The sequence below is a fragment of the Budorcas taxicolor genome, chromosome 18 (assembly GCF_023091745.1).
Source record: "Budorcas taxicolor isolate Tak-1 chromosome 18, Takin1.1, whole genome shotgun sequence".
Taxonomy (NCBI): domain Eukaryota; kingdom Metazoa; phylum Chordata; class Mammalia; order Artiodactyla; family Bovidae; genus Budorcas; species Budorcas taxicolor.
The window spans coordinates 30,608,019-30,622,629 of NC_068927.1; the positions used below are offsets into that span (position 1 = coordinate 30,608,019).

General features: G+C 35.4%; 1 pseudogene; it reads right to left on the bottom strand.

The window, feature by feature from the left end:
* Window positions 1-4,924: 4,924 nt before the first annotated feature.
* LOC128063912 (zinc finger and SCAN domain-containing protein 12-like) overlaps window positions 4,925-14,611 on the bottom strand; it is a 35,065-nt pseudogene continuing 25,378 nt past the window's right edge.

A 14,611-nucleotide genomic window follows, 5' to 3' on the forward strand; every position in this document is an offset into this window, starting at 1 on the left:
TGTAGCATTTCATTTTAAGTTTTTCAAAACTATAATTAATAAAAAGTGTTTTGGTCAATAATAAATGAAGATAGCTTAAAAAATGCAGCTTTCCTGTTGATAAACATAAAGAAAAGAATTATTTTATTTATATAATGGACAAATTTGCAAAAATTAACCCAAGAATTTAAAATAATATTTTTGCCATGAACAAATACATATGTGTAGTTTCATTCTTTTTTATAAAATATATTCATGTAATTTAAATATTAATTCATTACCCTTTTTCTTATCCTGAAATAGTTATTTCTATAGTTTATATTTATGTATATTTTATTATTTTATTTGTATGTTTATTTGTACACAAAAATTAAATGCAGCTTAGCTTCTGTGTGTCAGTCAATTATCATTATTTCACTTCATGATTATTAGCAGAAATAAAGAAAGGTTGATAGAAACTAATCTGTGTCACATATTCTAGGAGTCACTATTTTTTTTTAATATTGCATAGTTTTACACTCACACACACACACACACACACACACATACACAGATACACTGAGGCAGGAGCCACACAACAGTAGAGTCCCCTGATTGTCTTTAGATCCCCATCTCGGAAACAGCAATTCCGCAGCATCAACTCTTGATTCTCTCCTTGTCTTGGTTTGCAAGCTGTATTGTACACTGACTACATGTCTTGTCTTATCTTGAACGAAGCTTTAGTTTTCTGAAGATAAATGAGGATACTTTTAGCCTTGGACGAAGGGAAAAGATGTCATTGGTTTTAACCACCGATGGAGTGACAGAAAATAACACAACTCTCTTACACTCCAGTAAAGGAAAACTAATAAAGTTACCCAGAAGATGGGGACTACAAAGAGTGCATTGAGACGGTACAAGGGGACAGTAATAAACTGATGGGGTAGTGTAGCTATATAAGCAGCTGTCTCACTCTCTCTTTTGACTTCTTCTTATGAGCCATCCTTTTGAGGAAATATATTTTAAGTTTGCAGTCTATTGTGTTTCTTCAAGTAATGATCCTGTTTTAACGTTACAATAGTACATCTGTGAAGAATATACGTATTTAATGTTCTCTGACTAATGTTACATACAATGTAAGTGCAAGCTTATCTAAATGCAGTGATTAGCATAAATATGGTTCACTGTAGTATGCATTGGGGGAAAAGTAAATATATAAAGAAGCATATTTACATTGATTGACTCAGAGGTACCTCTTGTAATGTGATAGCAATTCAAAAACATTTCCCCTATAATTCAAGTGCTCAGAATGTGCTTAGATGCAATCCAATTAATGTAATGTACATGACATTTTAGATTCATTTCAAAGAGGCAGTGCATAGTATTAAATTGCCAATGAAAAAATTGGCCTCAAATATTTATTATATTCCTTTATAGCAGTTTCTCAAAATATTTAAATGACTGACTCTTTAGTCATTAATCCTTATTTCCAAATTATAAAACGGGAAAGTGAAAAATGTAGGGGAGGATTAAAAAGAAAAGCTAGGATAAATTCATCCATTGGTGAAACTTTTGTGCTTCAGTGCAAGTCAAGAAACTCAGAAGTTTATAAGCAATTATTTACCTCTGCTGAGTAAAATGTGAGCCAAAAATTAGGCTATGCCAAAGGTTACAGACAACGAAACATGTTCCTGATAATTTGCATGTACTCATTCAATCTGCAGATTTAGTCTGGAAATGAAACAAGTAGACATTGATAAGGCTTGATTCTACATTTTGTCTAACATGGTTAAAGCCATAGCGATATGTTTGACATTTGATTAGATAGCATCATTTCTCTCCCTCCTTTCCAATTCTGTTTTTCCTTCTTTCCTTCCTTCCCATGGGGTCTGTTGTTTTTGTTTTTTCTTTCCTTTTTTTTTTCTTTGTTTACTTCCTGACCATCTCTCTCCCTGTCTTTGTCTCTCTCCCTTGAGAAAAAGTTATATTAGCAAATATGGTAGGTTAAATTGGGATTTAATAAATTTACTACCAAAACTCATCTATTTTTGTTTTGTTTGTTTGTCTTTTCCTTGATTTCTTTATGGATCCAATGCAGATTATCTGGGTTTTTATTTGAACTCTGGGTTTTTAATCAGACCCAGTAAAGGTGCTTCCACCTTGAATTCTGCAAATGGCCACAGGAAAGGCCAGAAAACCAAGAACAACACCTTCCTCTTGCATAATGTTGGTCACTGTTTCCACTATACTAATCTTTTCCTTTTTTTTTTTTTGCCTTGTTTTATGAAACCCTAATCACATAAGGCTCTTTATAATGTTTTATTTTGTTATATTACTATTAAATTCCACTTTTAATGCACTGTGATTAGAGACATATATTGTTAGACTTTTAGTATTCATTGAGATTGTATTGTGATTTTAAAGATAAAAATTTATATGTATATAGTATTATATATAATATATGTTAGATTTTAATTATATACATTTAAGTATATATATATCTGTGTGGATTGATAAATGGTTCTATTAAGTTTTTCAAGATTAAACTTGATGATAATGATTTTGCCTTCATTTTCTTACTGAAAGTTGAGTTTCATTGCTCATTATGACTAAAAGTGTCCCATCTTCCACTCTGACTCAAAATGTATGAAAATCTCCCATTTTGACTTCTAAGTATTCATATTTTTATAAACACAGTGATACTTCTACATAGTTAAACATTAAAATATACTCCTCTTAAAATTACTTCATGGTGGAAATTTTTCCTTAAATTTACAAATGAGGAAACTGAGTCTCAGAGAAGCTAAAATGTGCTGCTTAATATGAAAATTGATCTAGTTTATGCAGAACCTCTGCACGAATAATACCTAAAAATGAATAAATCTGACAAGATGATATTTATTCAATTTCCCTAAAATTTCAGGCTCAGAAAGAAATTAATATTGATTTTTCTTTAATAGCCTTTTAATGTATGTCTCAATTAGAGTATTCATGTTTCCCTTATCCAATTTAACTTCAACATTCATTTCTTTTTAATTCAGTAATAAATATGATTGAATTTCCTCTACTATGTATTGTCATAAAACATTCAATTGAGTCAAGTTAATGTGACAAGGATGCCAAAGAGACTACCAAAGAAAATCAAGCTATACTATACTATTTCATCATGTTCTAAATATTACAGGTTCCAAATATATTAGTGCTAGGATTAAATGTCTCAATATCACTCTCACTTACCATATCCCTTTATAGTTCTTCATTGGCTCTAGGACAGAGATAAAACTATATAACCAAAAAGCATTTTAATTATAGAAAGGTAGAAGTTACTAATAAATTCAAGTGATACATGAATTTTTGGGCAAATTTTAAATGGTTAATAGAAAAGTTTGTCAAGGAATTATGATTACCTAATGTATGATCATTCAGTATTATTTAGGAAATTTATCTTGTCTAAGCACACACACCACACAAACGAATGTATCCAAACCCTAATGTTTAAATATGTGTCATGAGGTCTGAATCTTTGCTTGAGAGGATTTATATCCCTAATGCACTTAATTTTCATAAAAATTACTTTGATTCTGATTTCCTGTGTCTTTAAATATTCATACCTTGACACAATAAACCAAAGAATACATGGAATTACTTGTTATAAATAAGAAATGATAATAATAGCATATTACTCATGTTTTATAGATTTACTTTTAAGATAATGGCTATAAAATAATAAAAATGATACATGCATATAAAACAATTATGATTATAAGCAAAATAATTGTGTATTTAAATTATTTTCAACTATATTTTCAGAACTTGATAGACAGCCCCAGGCAATTAAGTATGGGCAAGATAAAATAGTGTAGATTTACTTGCCAATTTGTCAGCTGTTCTCTTTGGGAGATACAAATACCTTGACACAAAGTGAGGTTTTGGTTCATTTTTGTTGCTATTCCCTTATTTCCATGCCATTCCTATACTTTCAATATTATATCTGGAAATGCAGTTTCTAAATATTTTCCTCTCACCATCTCCTCTACTAAGACTCTGTCCCTCACATGCATGGTAATAAAAATAAACCTATACTAAAGTGGAAGTTGCTCAGCCATGTCTGCATCTTTGCAACCCCAGGGACTATCCATGGAATTCTCCAGGCCAGAATACTGAAGTGGGTAGCCTTTCCCTTCTCCAGAAGATCTTCCCAACCCAGAAATCGAACCAGAGTCTCCTGCATTACAGGCAGATTCTTTACCAGCTGAGCTACCAGGGAAGCCCTTAAACCTATACATGGACATTAAGAAAAACAAATGAGAATTCTTTGAACTAACTATGTTTGTAACTCCTCTGTAAATATAAAACAAGTTTAAATAAAAGATTAAAAATATCTGTAGGATAGTTACTTCACAAAAATGGTGGAAAGGGAAGCCCAAGATCCCATATACTTATAGAAAAATCCAAAAAAATAAAAAAGCTGTTAGAGTCAACTTTGTCTAAATTTTGGTAAACAAAAATTTCTAACAACCAAATGAACACGAGTGAACACTAAATCAAGAAGGAAGCAATTTTTAAAAAGTAGAAATAAGTCAGAAAGACAAATATGTGGAATCTAAATAAAAAGGTACAAATGAACTTATTTATAAAACAAATATAGTTTTAAAAGTAGAAAACACATGTATGGTTACCGGGGTAAGAATGAGGGAAAGGGATAAATTGGGAGATTGGGATTGACATACACACATCTATATATGAAAGAGGTAACTAACAAGGACCTGCTCTATAGCATAGGAAACTCTACTCAGTACTCTGCAATGACCTATATGAGAATAAAATCTAAAGAAGAGTGGATATATGTATATGTATAACTGATTCACTTTACTGTACAACAGAAACTAGCTCAATGTTATAAATCAATTATACTCCAATAAAAGTTAAAAATATAAAGGGTAGAAAACCCTTGTGGAATATTTACTTAAACTTGTCTTAAACCTTCCTGCATGGGTGTGGTGTCGGTCTTGAAAATGGCAGCCCACATTCTCAGTGTGGGACCCTGATTCCTGGCTTCAGAAGAAGCAGCGCAGACCTTATTCACAAACTGTTGTATATCTCTCTGCTAACATTGGAAGGACTGATGTTGAAGCTGAAACTCCAATACTTTGGCCACCTCATGTGAAGAGCTGACTCATTGGAAAAGACCCTGATGTTGGGAAAGACTGAAGGTGGGAGGAGAAGGGGACGACAGAGGATGAGATGATTGGATGGCATCACCAACTCGATGGACATGAGTTTGGGTAAACCCCGGGAGTTGGTGATGGACAGGGAGGCCTGGCTTGCTGCAATCTATGGGGTGCAAAGAGTCGGACACGACTGAGCGACTGAACTGAACTGAACTGAACATGTCCAGGAGCTTAGCTGAATGATGGATGCAAGGCTCTTCCCAGTTTCACTTCTTCTGAAACTCATGTAGAAAAAGCAGTGTTCGTTTCTTGAGAGAAAAAAAAAAACTGTAGGGGAACTAACAACTCATAGATACATGGGGCAAAAGATTATGAATGAGACACACAATAGATTGTCCAAAACACGAGAGAAAAAAGTGGGAAATCCTTTGGGATAGTTAGACAGTCAAAAGCACCCATCTATATGAAGGAATCCCAAGAAGTCCCATAAACATTTGCTTTTAGCCAGTCTCTAGGAGACTGAAGGAGTATTCTAGCACAGAGCCAAACTGTAAACACTTGAGTTGTTTTTATGTTTTTGTTGTTGATGATGATGCTGTTGTTGTGCAGCTCTCATTCAAGGAAATTTCTGTTCAAACACTAAGAAACAGAGGACTCAGTTGGCCACCCCGACAGAGTATAGTCTTTACAAAAGTAGCTTGAAATAATCTCTAAACATATGCACTGCTATAGCCTTCAACAATAAGAGTATTAAAAACAGATTTTTTGAAAAAAAATAAAGAAAACTAGCAAACATTTAGCTAGACTAGAGAGAGAGGATAAATTCAGCCATTACAACAGTTGCTTCAGAAATAGAAAGGGAATATTATGAACAATTGCATGCCAACACATGAGATAACCTAAAAGAAAATATAAAAATTGAATCAGGAAGAAATAGAAAGCCTGAATAGACCAGCAAAAATCAAAGAGTTAATTCAATAAAAAAATAAATAAACATTTCCAAACAGGAAAATTTCCAGGACTAAATGGTTTCATGGGTTATTCTGTCAAACACTGAAAGAAAAAGTAATGCCAATTCTTCTTAGACTTTCCAAAAATGTATATAAGAAGAGGCGACACATCCAAACTCAAACACATACTTAATGTCAATATCCTCTGCTGCATTATTCATGTTACCCAAATGATGAAACAACCCAAGCTTCCATCAGCAAAAGAATGGAAAATCAAAATGTGTATATCTACTACCTTAGACTGGAGAAGGAAATGGCAACCGACTCCAATATACTTGCCTGGAAAATTCCATGGACAGAGGAGTCCAGTGGGCTACAGTCCATGGGGGTTAAAAAGAGTCAGGCATGACTGAGTGACTGAACTACTTTAGACTGTTTAGTTTGCTACATATAAAAATGTCATAGAACAAATATTTACTTCTGGAGGCTGAGAAGGTTCAGTGTAGGTGGTATCATACCTGTTTTATTGATGAAGATTCTGAGATCCAAAGAAAAAATCGAGTTGGTCCAAAATCACAAATCTCATAAGTGATGGAGATAGTATTTCTTCAAAATCTGTATTCAATCATTGTAATATTAGTCCCCTTAAACAGTAGATCCCTTAGGAAAAAGAACAGTCTTTCAAATATTCCTTTCATCTTCCTTAAAGTAAGAGACTAGGTCTAACCCCCTACCCCAGAAAAAACACAACTCTGGGGGCAAAAGCATAGCTCTGATGATGTGTGATTTCACCTTCAGTTTGAAGCCATCTTTGTCTTATTTTCAACATTCAGTCTGTTGGAAATGCTCTCGCATCTGCCTTCAAAATATATCCAGATTTTGACCACCTATCAGTATCCCAACTGCCACCAGAACATCTCAAGCCATTCCTATCTCCTGCCTGAATTGTTATCAGAGCCTCCTACCTGATTTCTGGTTCTTTGTTTTCCTGTAGTACACTGTGAACATAGAAGCCAAAGCAAGCCCATTAAACCAAAAGAAACACTGTGCTAGTTGTCTGTGCAGAACCCCTCTGTAGCTTTCATCTCACTCGGAATAAAAGACAAAATCCTTTCCGTGGCCGACAAAGCCTTATTGCTTCAGGTACCCTGTTATCTGTGGTCTTTTCTTCTTCTGGAGGCAGCCTCCTAGCTCCTGCCATATTGGCCACCATGTTCCAACCCAGCATCCTCCCCGCTCAGGGTTTTGGCACTTGCTCTTTTCTGAATGTTCTTCCCCAATATGCTTACCTGGCTCCTTTGTTTCTTTTTGTGACTTACTCAAGTCACTTTCTCTTGCAATTTCATGTAAAATTTATATTACTTCCAGGGTTTCCAGATTTAGAAAAGAATGGAATGCACAGTGTATTTTTAATTTCATGTGAACAGTGAAAAATGTTTTGGTATAAGTATGTCCTGACATTACATAAGAAATACCGCATAAAACATGCTTATGCAAAAAAAAAAAATGTGTTGTTTACTGGAAAGTCAAATTTGATCATCTGGTATTTTATCTGGCCTTACCCTCAAATTTCATGTAGCTAGCTCTTCCTTGCTTTGTATTTTCTTCTTTGTCTTTGTTACTAACACACTATGTTGTTGTCTAGTCACTCAGTCGTGTCCAGCTCTTTGCCACCCCATGGACTGCAACACACCAGGCCTTCCTGTCCTTTACTGTCTCCCAGAGCTTGCTCAAACTCATGTTAATTGAATCAGTGATGTCAACCAATCATCTTATCCTCTGTCGTCCCCTTCTCCTCCCACCTTCAGTCTTTCCCAGCATCAGGGTCTTTTCCAATGAGTTGGCTCTATGTATCTTCGTATCAGGTGGCCCAAGTATTGCAGCTTCAGCTCATACTGAAGCTGAATGAGTATTCAGCTGTTGATTTCTTCAGGATTAATTGCTTTGATCTCCTTGCTGTCCAAGGGACTCTTCAAGTCTTCTCCAACACCACAATTTGGAAGCATCAATTCTTCAGTGCTCAGCCTTCTTTATGGTCCAACTCTCACTTTTATGTATTTATATAATTTGTCTTTTGTCCCTCCTCCAGAATGGAACCTCTTTGAGAGCAAGATTTTAATTGATTTCTTGATTACTGTATCCCCAGTGCCTGAAACAGTGCTCACTCTGGAGAATCAAATATTTAAAAATGAATGAATATTCAAATTATTGAATCATATATGAGACATTCACTCTGTACAAGGCAATAGAAACAGTATTTGGCACTCATTATTACTTTTCATGCCTGCAACCACTTTTTGTGATAGAAATTATTATATTTACACTTTTTTAGACTTAGAGTTCTGAATTTAAAGAGTATAGGTTTTTAACCCCCTTGAATTTAAATGGAAAAACTGAAACACCATATATGTTATGTCTAATATCAGATTCTATATTTTCTTTTTCCAATTGTTCATTTGCCAAATCTAGAATGAAATTGACCTGAAATATTTAGTCTATTTTTAAGGATATAGATAATGAAAGAGTTCCAGGGTATCTTAATAGCTTATTGATATTTTGAGAAAATCATCTGAGATTGTTAAGAATGTGATCATTGTCTAATAAATCCTTTTGAATAGTTACTCTTCCTAGTTAAGAGATATAATAGCCTGACTTTAAAGAAAAATGTGACTTAACACATTTCTACAATATATTCTAAATTAATTTTATGAACTTACTAGCTTTCAGAAATAATATTAATAGGTAGTATTTCTAGATGAAATCACCATTTGGTTTATAATTTAATGAGCAAATTATATTTATTCTTCTGTTTCTTCTGAGGATTTCCAAATTAATTTTATCTGAAAAATCCAAATTTCAAACTTATTTATTATATTTAAATTTTTTAAAGATAGAGCTATACTTTGAAATAACATTATCAGTAGCAGCAAACACTGAATAATCAAAAATATGCTGAAAACTGAGAGATCATATTATAAAGTGGAAAGAGGATGCATTTGGAGGTTGTCTAAGCCAGCGAGAAGTTCCATCATTTACTCGAACTGGTGTGTAAAACAGCTAAGGCATGCATCAGTTATCTACCTTTCCCTGAATGTCTAGGCACTCTGTCATTTTCCTGTATTGTGTCCTTGGGTAAGGTTCTCCATTTCTTTATTAAAGAAACTCTCAGTTTAGTTCAGTTCAGTTCAGTCTGAACTGAATTCTTTGCGACCCCGTGAATCGCAGCACGCCAGGCCTCCCTGTCCATCACCAACTCCCGGAGTTCACTCAAACTCATGTCCATCGAGTCGGTGATGCCATCCAGCCATCTCATCCACTGTTGTCCCATTCTCCTTCTGCCCCCAATCCCTTTCACCATCAGAGTCTTTTCCAATGAGTCAACTCTTCCCATGAGGTGGCCAAAGTACTGGAGTTTCAGCTTTAGCATCAGTTCTTCCAATGAACACCCAGGACTGATCTCCTTCAGAATGGACTGGTTGGATCTCCTTGCAGTCCAAGGGACTCTCAAGAGTCTTCTCCAACACCACAGTTCAAAAACATCAATTCTTCGGCGCTCAGCCTTCTTCACAGTCCAACTCTCACATCCATACATGACCACTGGAAAAAACATACCCTTGACTAAATGGACCTTTGTTGGCAAAGTAATGTCTCTGCTTTTTAATATGCTATCTAGGTTGGTCATAACTTTCCTTCCAAGGAGTAAGCGTCTTTAATTTCATGGCTGCAGTCACCATCTGCAGTGATTTTGGACCCCCAAAATAAAGTCTGACACTGTTTCCACTGTTTCCCCATCTATTTCCCATAAAGTGATGAGACCAGATGCCATGATCTTCGTTTTCTGAATGTTGAGCTTTAAGCCAACTTTTTCACTTTCCTCTTTCACTTTCATCAAGAGGCTTTTAAGTTCCTCTTCACTTTCTGCCATAAGGGTGGTGTCATCTGCATATCTGAGGTTATTGATACTTCTCCCGGCAATCTTGATTTCAGCTTGTTCTTCTTCCAGCCCAGCATTTCTCATGATGTACTCTGCAAATAAGTTAAAGAAGCAGGGTGACAATATACAGCCTTGACATACCCCTTTTCCTATTTGGAACCAGTCTGTTGTTCCATGTCCAGTTCTAACTGTTGCTTCCTGACCTGCATACAGGTTTCTCAAGAGGCAGGTCAGGTGGTCTGGAATTCCCATCTCTTGAAGAATTTTCCACAGTTTATTGTGATCCACACAGTCAAAGGCTTTGGCATAGTCACTAAAGCAGAAATACATGTTTTTCTGGAACTCTCTTGTTTTTTCCATGATCCAGTGGATATTGGTAATTTGATCTCTGATTCCTTTGCCTTTTCTAAAACCAGCTTGAACATCTGGAAGTTCACAGTTCACGTGTTGCTGAAGCCTGGCTTGGAGAATTTTGAGCATTGCTTTACTAGCTCGAAGAAGCTCTAAGGGGACATAATTTCTAACAGTCCATTAATGAGGAACAGGAAACAGGAAGTGAAGGAAGGATCAGATATTAGGTAAATTTGGAGCAGTGACAGGAAATGGCTTGTAAGCCAGACTGCCTAATTCAAGTGAGAGGCTTCAAAGATCTTATGTGTTATCAAGACTGCAGTTTGCTGAATACATTCTTAGTGAGTGTTTTTGTGTTGTCTGTGTGTGTGTGTATGTGTACAGATGAAGCAGACAGGGCCAAAATTTTTAAAGTTTAGGGCAGTTTTGTCAGGTATGAAATTGAGGGGATGGGGCAGTAATTAAGTTAACTCATGCCCTAATCTCTTAGTTATGTGCTTTAATAATTCTGTAGTTTCTCCAAAAAATAGCTATAAATATTCTCTTCACCGTGTAGTGCCACACATTTAGAAAACTTACAGCTGTCTTAACATGCATTACCAACAGAAAGATACTCACATACATCCACACACATACATTCTTTTATTTTTTTCTTGAAATGTAATTGAGAGTGTTAACATGTAACTTTGCTTGATTTATGACTGTTTTATGCACCACTGAGCAGACAAAAAGTCAATAGAAATATGAAATAAAACATGGATTCTATACTGTCTCCTAGTACAAAAAAAGCAAGAGCTATTGTTCTAGCACTTCCGAATGTTCATAAAGCAAACGCCACAATTCTACTTTTTACCAAAAGACATTTTGGCATTTATAAGCTCTCTCCATATGACCCAGAATGTATTCCCTAACCCTCATACATGCAATTAATAAGGTAATAAAGTGATTAAAGAGTCTATTAATAACAACATCAAACAAAACAAGAGCAAAAGAAAATTTTCAGTACTTTATAAACCTCCCTAGTGTCTAAGAAATATGCAAAGCAATTCCATATAAGGCACTGTGAATATGATATTAGGGGATTTGGATGTAAATTTTACACTAGTCTATTATTCTATACCAATTTCCCGAAACTGTTAGATGTCCAAAGCCACCTTCTATCAATCGGCAGATGAACCAATCCTCTTCAGTTCCTGGTTTGTTTTTTGTTTTTGTTGACCATGCCCTCTACAATCTCTTGACACTTTTGAAAATTTTGCTCCAGCACAATGTTTTGCTGGAAGGTTTTTACTTCCTGTGTTTTAAGCCTCTGAAAATGTTATTTCAGGCATTCTGTTCATTAAAATCTCTATATGAAGTTCAGAAATTGATGACTCAAAAGGTGTATAAATTAGTCATAAATGGTGAAGAAGCATTTCCTTGTCCATTCTCCTTTCTTTAGGTTAATTATTGATTTTGGAAATAATCAACTTTTAGATCAATGTTTTTATCAAGGTATATTTATAAAGCTGTGGAAAGAAAGGAAAGAAAAAGTCTGCCAATGTAGAATTTTATAGCAAAAAAATGAATCTTGAGGAAAAAAATGAGATTTCAGTTTTAGCTCCAACATATTAAAAAACTTAGATGTCTTCTCTCCCATCCTTCAAACAAGAAAACCTGAACAAACTGAAATCTTGTGACTTTTACTAGACCCATCATAGGACAAACTAATACCCTGAAATATGGAGACACAGAGTATTCAGAGAGATATAGCAACTGGTATCTGCTTACCTAGATCAGAAGTTGCTAGAGCCGAAAAAATGATAAGATCATTTAAATGGTGACATTCAACAAATGCTGAGAGCTGAATGTGGACTAGAGGTGACAGTGAGAATTTCCTGGGGGAACTGGTTTAGCACAGCCTTCACCCTTCTGTGGATTTTATCTCCAGGAACCACTCCAGGACCTCACACACTAGAGAACCAAGGAAGACTCCCATGCGGTCCTGGCACTATGATGGGAAGAGTAATCCTTGTAAGATGTGTTCAGAGCTTTCTCACAATGGCTGATTCTTCCAGCAAAAGACTTAGCCAGAGTTGTTTCTCCACTGGGGAACAGTCCTGATCTCCCAGTCCTGATCCCTTTCATTTCCATGTCTCATCCAACAGGGTAAGCCAGTCAACTGCTGTCAGGGCTTCAAGAAGCTATGATGGAAACACTGCAGCCAGTAAAGTGAATAGAGAGCAAGGAAAACAAACAAACCAGAACTTGTAGTGCAGAAAAAGTGTCTGTGATGGTTGTGACCTGAAACACAGGTACATTAAAGAACTGAGACTTAATTGGAGGATTACATAACGCTATCAAGCCCCACACATCTCCAGCATACCAGCCCAGCTTCAATGTAATGTAATAACAGAGTGTTTCAGGGAATAGGCTGCAAGACACGGAATCTCTCTGGGAGGAGAACTTCAGGAAAAATTAAGAACTCTACAATCAAGACTAGGAATACAACAAGCATGTAAGAGAAATCGAAGCATTTGTCAGTTTTAGCTATAGCAGACAGCCCAGCTTACAGCCAGACTAAAATAAATACATAAATCCTCACATTAAAGGCCTATTTGCTTCAGTTCCTGTTTCCTAATACAGTATGTATGATTTTCTGTGTGTATCTCTCTCTCTCCTTGTCTCACACAGATACATACATACACACAGGATATTGCAGCAAGCAAATCTCAGAGTCAGACTCTGATATGACATAATGTTAGAATAATCAGATTGGAGATTTGAAGTTGCTATAATACGTTAAATATTATAATGGCAAAAGTAGACACTATTCAAGAACAGATGATGGAAAATATGGGAGAAAAAAAGCATCAAAAGGAAACGTTAAAAGCAAAAACACTAAAACAAATAATGGTTTCAATTGGTTTGTCAGTAGAGACAGCATTACTTAGGAAAAAAATCCATGAGCTCGAGGATAGATTGGGAAGAGTGTCCAAACTCAAGTGAGAAAAAAAGAAAAAAAGTTTAGAAACACTAGCAGAATAAATACTATACAGCTAGCTAGCTAGCTAAATATATTTAAACTGCAGACAACAAAAGACAGAGATAATCTTGAAAGAAATCAGGGATGTGTGAATGTAACTCCTTATTTATAGGAGAACAAGGACAAGAATAATAGGCATTGTGCAAACAAAAAGAGTAGAATAACATATTTAAAGTGTGGAGAAAACATTAGTATGGAATTCTATATCCAGCAAAATTATGTTCACTAGTTCATTGCCAGCAGAACTACTTGTAATAAATGTTAGAAGTTCTTCAGGCAAAGGAAAATTATATGGGTCAGAAACTTGGACCTATATAAATAAAGGGAAAGTGTTAGAGAAGAAATAAATGAATGTAAAATAAAATATTTATTTTTTTCTCTCTTTAATAGATGTAAAATAGGCCTGCTGAAAGATATAAAAGAGCAATGTTTTGGGTAATTAAAGAATATGGATAAGTTAAATAAATCTTACCAAATCACAGAGGCTATCAGACAGAAAGGGAATGCTCTGTTATAAGGTGTGTGTGTGTTAGTCACTCAGTCATACCCAACTCTTTGGGACCCCATGGACTGTAGGCCCGCCAGGCTCCTCTGTCCATGGAATTCTCCAGGCAAGAATACTGGAATGGGTTGCCATTTCCTTCTCCAGAGGATCTTCCTGACCCAGGGATTAAGGCAGGTCTCACGCATTGCAGGCAGATTCTCTACCATCTGAGCCACCAGATAAAGTACCTGCACTTTATTAGAAACAGTGTGGTATTATTTGCAGTTGAAGTTAGGTTAAAAATGCATATGGTAACTCTAATGAAAAAGTTTGCAGGAAAAAAAAAAACAACAACGTAATTGATCTCAGAGAGGAGATAAAATGGAATCATGTGACTCTCAAAGCAGAAAGGGAAAAAAAAGAGATAAAAAGTACAATTAGTAAATGCTACTGTAAAACATGGTAGATATTAATTTGACTATACTAATAATCACTTTAAATATGAATGGTCTAGGGAATTCCCTAGCAGTCCAGTGTTTAGGACTCTATTTTTCAACTACGCACAGTTTCAACCCCTGATAGATGCCTGGTCAGGGAATCAGGGCACTAATTTCCTGCCTACTCCATGGCACAGCCCAGAAAAAAAAAAAAAAAAAGATGAATAATCCAAATCCTTGAAATGAAAGTCAGAGATTGTTGCAGTAGATTTTTAAAAAAATATTCAAAGTGTGTTGTCTA